Here is a 6722-nt window from a genome sequence, read left to right on the forward strand (position 1 = left end):
CTTAAATGAATGTAACCTGGTCTCTGTGGGCTGAGAATGAAGTCACTCACTCAAGTCAAATAGCTTTGCCCATAGCAGGAAGTTCTTATCCAAAAATCGAGCCTACAATTCATTTCTTGGTGCAGCAGAACTATCAGCTCTCAACTTAGCTATGATGGAGGTAAAATCCTTTGGTGATGTGAGGGCCATTGAAGTACAGCCTTATTACAATGAAATCCAGTGTCAAAAATTGTTCTTATTTTGGGTTTGTACCACAGTAAGAGCCAAGATTTTAAACTCTACTAAATACAAAGCAAACAAAAAGACTTTATATATTTATGTTCATTTAGGAAAATACTAGTAATGATGTATTATTTTGAAGTATACAGTTAATATGTTTTGGAGTTATTTAAAATTTATATTAAGAAAAATGTGTTTTCAGTATTGTTGTAGATGAGCATCTATGTAAGACTGTTAAATTGATTGTTGTTTCATATCAAACTTTTATAATACTTATTTTTATTGTTATAATATTTTATAAATGTTAAAGAATATGACAAAAAAGATATTGTAGGTATTGAAGGGGGGTTCTCTGGGAGGAGTTGGGGTGCAAAAGGGAAACAAGAATGTGATTTAATTCTACTTATTTAAAATATGTTTTTAAATGTTAACAAACTCAGATAAATTGAAATCATGTAACTTTTCTCATCCTAATGCAATAAAAGTTAAAAAAAAAAAAAGACCCATAGTGCCAGGAGAATGAATGGAAATCTGCACCTGCCAGGGATAGAGGTGGGAGAATCTTTAGAAAGTCCCAAGGACCTGAGATGGGGGAGGCTCCCAGGGGTCAGTGTGTTTGGCCTTAACTGTGTGATGCTTAACAGTAGGGACATGAAACCTAAAAAGGCCACCTCCTGTATTCAGGTCAAACCCCCAATGGAGGCATAAGGACACTAACCCACTCATAAAACTTTCAACCCAAGATTTATCCTGTCTGAAAGAAATGCAGGGATAAAGATGGAGCATAGACTGAAGGAATGGCCAACCAATAACTAGTCTAACTTGAAACCCATCCCATGAGTAAGCACCAATCCCTGACATTATTGATGATACACTGTTGTCTTTTCAGACAAATAGCTTAGAATAAGTGTCCTCTGAGAGGCTCTATCCAGCAACTGACTGAAACAGAAGTGTACACTTACAGCCAAATACTGGATGAAGGATGGAGGTTGTGTACTCTTATGGAAAAGTTGGGAGAAGGATTGAAGGCCCTGAAGAGATTAGAACTCCACGGGACGACCAACAGAGTCAACTAACCTGGACTTCTGGGAGCTCTTAGAAACTGAGCCACCAACCAAAGAACACACATGGAAAAGAATGAGACCCCTGTAGCAGATGTGCGGTTCAGTTTCCCTGTGGGCCACACAACCGGAATGGAGGTTCTCCCTAAAGTTGTAGCCTGATTATGGTATTTGTTTCCCAACAGGGCTGCCTTATGTGGCGTCACTGGGAGAGGATGTACCTTATCTGGCAGAACCTTGATGCTCCAGGTTGGTGGAGAAAGTCCAAAGGGGTCCCCAACCTCTCAGAGAAGAATGGAACAGGGGATGGGGGAGGGTTTCGGTGAGGGCAGGACCAGGAGTGGTACAGTGCTTGGGATGTAAATAAATAGATAGATAGACAGACAGATGGACAGACGAATGGATAGATAGATAGATAGATAGATAGATAGATAGATAGATAGATAGATAGATAGATAGATAGATAGATGGATAGATAGATAATAGAATAAGTCTAGAAATAAATGAGAAAAGAAATTGCAAAAGCTACAGAAATACAGAAAGGTTGAATAATACAATATACTATTGAATCATCACTGAGCTACTGAAAACAAAACAAAACAAAAACAAAAACGAAACCCTAGGATAGAAATTTACATTTTTGAGAGAATACTGAAAAAATACAAATTTGTGCTAAACAAAAATTTCTTCTGATCTAGTATCATTCTAGAAAGTAGAAGATAATACTAAAACTAAATGTGAGATGTGAGTAAACTAAAGGCTTCACATCTCTAGTCCAGTACATCATTCAGGATAGCAATGTAAAGAAAGGCCTTTCTAATTTACCATTTCAAAATATTACGTTCAAAAAATTTTCCACTACTAGAATGAAGAGATAGTCATTTCAAAAGCTCGTCCAAATAAAATATCTAGCTGCCTTTCCAGAATTGAGTTTGAAACTTAATTTTAGTAGAATTTCTTTAAGATTCTCTCCATTTAAGTTGGAGTTGGCTATGGTCTACTGTAAATTTCCTTTATCATGATGAGGTATATCCCCTCTATCCCTAATCTCTCTAAAACCTTTATCATGAAGGAGTATTAGATTTTGTTAAAGGCTTTTTCTGAATCTAGTGTGATTATAATATTGGTTTTGTTTTACAATTTGTTTATATTATGGATTATCTTTGTCAATTTTATGTATGGTAAAACATCCTTACATCTCTGAATAAAGCCTACTTGATCATGGTGGATGGTATTTTCAATGTATTCCTGAATTGGTTTGCAAGTATTTTATTGAGTACCTTTGCATCTATGTTCATAAGTGAAATTCACGAGTAATTCTAGTAGGCTTAAATATTTTAAAACCTATTTTTAATAAGTGTTTTAAAATATTTTAACACCATTCTAGGCCACCATCCAAAGATGGAGAAGAAAAGGAGTTAAGTAGGACAAGGAGATGTAGATCTGTTTAAAATTAGTCCTTTGAGGAGATTCTAATTTCTGTCATGATACCAGCAGTCTAGTTCACCAGTAGTGTCAGGTTACAAAGCAGAGTTAACACTATCCAGCAGAAACAGCCAGGCGTCCGCCTAATTAGCACAAGCCAGCAGGAGCAACCAGAATCAGCTGAGACACCAGGAGAAGGTGTCTGCCATGCCTCTCTCAACAAAGCAAAGATAGACCAGCAGAGCATTACAAAGCTTCCTATGCAAGCACACCTTCACTGTCCCTTGAGTCCTATTCATACTCTCTCCAAACATCATGAGTCATTCCCTGGGTCTTGCCTCAGCAAAACACAACATGAGTCTGTCTCAGTAAAGCAATATGTGAGTCTGTATCACCTAACATATCCAGGAACTTCCATTTCAAATCTCCCTTTTCGTTTAAAAATTGACTTTCCCCCCAACATTAACAATCTACAAACAATAAAAGTAATCTTAAGGAGCCTAAATCTAGAATTTTACATCATACCTTAAATAAACAGATTTTGTACAGTATAGTCTAACAAAACAGCCATAGATTTCTATTAGTATACAATAATTCAAACAATACCTTAAATAACCTATCAGTATATAATATTTCAAAAACAACCTTAAATTTCTATCAGTATACAATAGTTCAAATAAAACAACTTTGAATTTATATTAATATACAGTAGTTTAAATAAAATAACCTTAAATTCTTATTAATATATAATAAAAACAATACAACCTTAAAATTTTATTAATATACAATAATTTAAATGTACAACTATAGATGATAACAGCCATAATACATCAAACAATCAAAATCACCCATCCCAACTTTAGAGATCGGGATAAGGGTCTTATAATTACTTCATGCTGAATTGGTTTGAAGATTAACTGTTTGAGGACTAAGGGGAAAAGATATATGGTTGAAACAGAAAAACAAACAAACAGACAAACAAACAAAAAAACCCAAACCCAAACCAAAAATCGCAAAGCTATTTGTAGTCTCTGTGTGATTGAAAGTGTGGGCTAGCCCTTTTGAATTTGCTGTGCATCCATATTTTGGAGGACTTAGTATCTGAGACATTCTGTGAGAGTGCCTCGCCTGGGCTCACTTACTTAGTGAAGACATTCATTTCTTAGCTCCTAAGACTTCTTCTCTGGTAAGATCTGATCTTTATAAGTTTTGTTGGAAAATGTGTTTTCTCATTCCTTGTAGATTCATGAGCATAATAATGTCCCCATCTTAAAAATACTGCAGGTCTCCATTCTAATGTCAATGCATGCTTGTAGTATATTGGTTGGCCTAGTACCTCAGGTTTTTCAAGAACCCAGTATCTTTAATCTGCTGTTGTTTCTTTTTCAATTAAGAGAATTTAGAGTTAATAAGGCATTATTTAATCTGTCCCTGGGTTTATCTATGACTGCTTGTCCTGAGGGATTGTGTGGTATACCAGTAATATGTTTTATATTGTAATATGTAAAGAGTTGTTTCAACTACTTGGATATATATGTGGGAGAATTACTGGTTTTAATTTGTGCAGGTATCCCCACAATTGCCATTATTTCCAATAATTGTGTAATAATACAATTAGCCTTTCAGATCTTAAAGAAGTTGCCATTGAAACTCTGAGTACATATCAATGGTATGATGAATACACCTTTGTTTTCCAAAATTTTGAAAAGTGGAAAGCATTAATCTGCCAGATATCATTTATTTTGATATTCCTATCATTATTTTGGTACCAACAGCAGGTAATAGAATTTGGTTATATAGAGAACATGTAAGACATATAGAAATAATTTAAAAATTATTTCTTTGGCTTGTTGTTAAGTGATATAATATTTTTTCTTTAAACATCTCCCATTAATATGTTTTTATGAAAATTTGAGGTTCTAACATATTTCCTACTAATAATTGGTCAATTTCATCATTTCCTAAAGCTACTGGATCTGGCACACCTGTATGGGACTGAATATAAGTAATATATAGTAGATGGTTTCTACTTCTGATGGCTTGTTGCAATTGTATAAATAATATGATTAATTCTGAGTTATCAGGTACAAATTTGGTGATCTCTATATTCAAAACAGCTCTTTCTGCATGTAAAGAATTTGTGATTATATTAAGGGATTAGAATAATCTAAGAATACAGTAAGAGATGCATACAATTCTGACTTTTGACCTGAGGTATATGGACTTATGAGGACCTTGCTTATTTTGTCTGACTTATAGCCTGTCATTCTCATCTTGATGCATCCATATAGAAAATTAATATCTGTAACCTCCCCCACTAGCCAAGAAAAGCCTTTCCACTCACAGCCAGCCTCTGCCAGGAAGAGGCTCTCCCACCTGGGGAGCCAAACAAAAGGCCCTTTCCTACTGCCATCTCTCTCTCTCTCTCTCTCTCTCTCTCTCTCTCTCTCTCTCTCTCTCTCTCTCTCTCTCTCTCTCTCTCTCTCTCTCTCTCTCTTTCTCTGAAGTACCAGTCAAGGAACCACCACCCATTCTTCTATGAAAACGGAAAACCAAAACGCCCCTGGCTGAAAGGTTGCTGCAGCCACTGAGACACTGGCAATGAGAGACTTATTGCAATGTTGACATTATGTAAAAACCATAGCACCTAGAGACTTGTTTTCGTTTATTTGTAAAAACATATATATACCTGATTTCCTTAGTAAAAGATAGACTTTGACCGGACAAACTCGACTTGGTCCGTTCATTCCTCTTGCAACCCAGAACCCCATTTATTTTTTTCACAGGCCCCTGCTTTCCCTCCAGGAGAATCCAGTCCGTGTGACTGCAGGCTGTTACAAATGTCCCTGGAATTGGTGTTCTCTTTATGATACATGGAAAAATCAAATTAGTTCTATTTATTTATTTACTTACTTAATTAATTAAGTAATTAATTTGGTTTTTCCAGACAGGGTTTCTCTGTGTAGCCCTTTCTGACCCGGAACTCATTCTGTAGGCCAGGCTGGCCTCCAACTCAGAAATCCACCTGCCTCTGCCTCCCAAGTGCTGGGATTAAAGGCATGCACCACCACTGCCTGGCTAATTAGTTCTTTTTATAAACTGTATAATTTGCTTTTTAGATATTTATTATTAATTTCACCCAAGTACTTTCTACAAGCTCTTTGCCAATCTCCATTTGCCACTTACAATGATATAATCTCAGTGTTTGTAAGAGGTACTACAATTTTGGCAGGATCTGTTCCTAACAATTGGCATAATCATAGTCTACCTTTTAAAATTAACTCAAAACTTTGTTATATGTATTTAATATTTTACTTTGTTTATGAGTTAGGAAAATCGATTCCATAATACTCTCTTCTCTATGCCTAATGAGCTCAGTAGGAGAATCAACTGAAGGCAAAATGATCAGAATACAAATAAGTTTAGGATCAATTCAATCCCGATAGGCATCTTGTACTCTTTGTTCTACAAGAATTAACTTTTTTTTTCTGTTTCCAGTGTTAGATATCTTGGACTGGCTAAATTTGCACCTTGTTGTAATATTTGAAACAAATTACTTAACTCATGTCAAGTAATGTAGGCCCCAGACAGGTAATATTTCCCATTAATTTTTGAAAATCTTTAAGAGTTTGCAATTATTCCCTATCAATCTGTATCTTTTGTGATAGATATTTTGTTGATTGTTTTGTTAACCCAAAAACCTAAGTCAATTTCCTCTTTGTGCATATCTATATCTATATCTATATCTATGCCTATGCCTATACCTATACCTATACCTATACCTATATCTATATCTATATCTATATCTATATCTATATCTATATCTGTATCTATCTTGCTAGAGTATTCCCCATCATGGCAGAATGCTTTGTCTTACCTTAAACTTATTCTCTAAAACATCTTTGTGAGACAGAGTCAACGGTATGTCTTCCATATAATAATAAATGAGAGATCATGGGACTCTCTTACAAACTATTTCTAATGGTTGCTGTACAAAATACTGAATAAAGTTGGAAT

This window comes from Mastomys coucha, unplaced genomic scaffold, assembly GCF_008632895.1.
Source record: "Mastomys coucha isolate ucsf_1 unplaced genomic scaffold, UCSF_Mcou_1 pScaffold20, whole genome shotgun sequence".
NCBI lineage: Eukaryota > Metazoa > Chordata > Mammalia > Rodentia > Muridae > Mastomys > Mastomys coucha.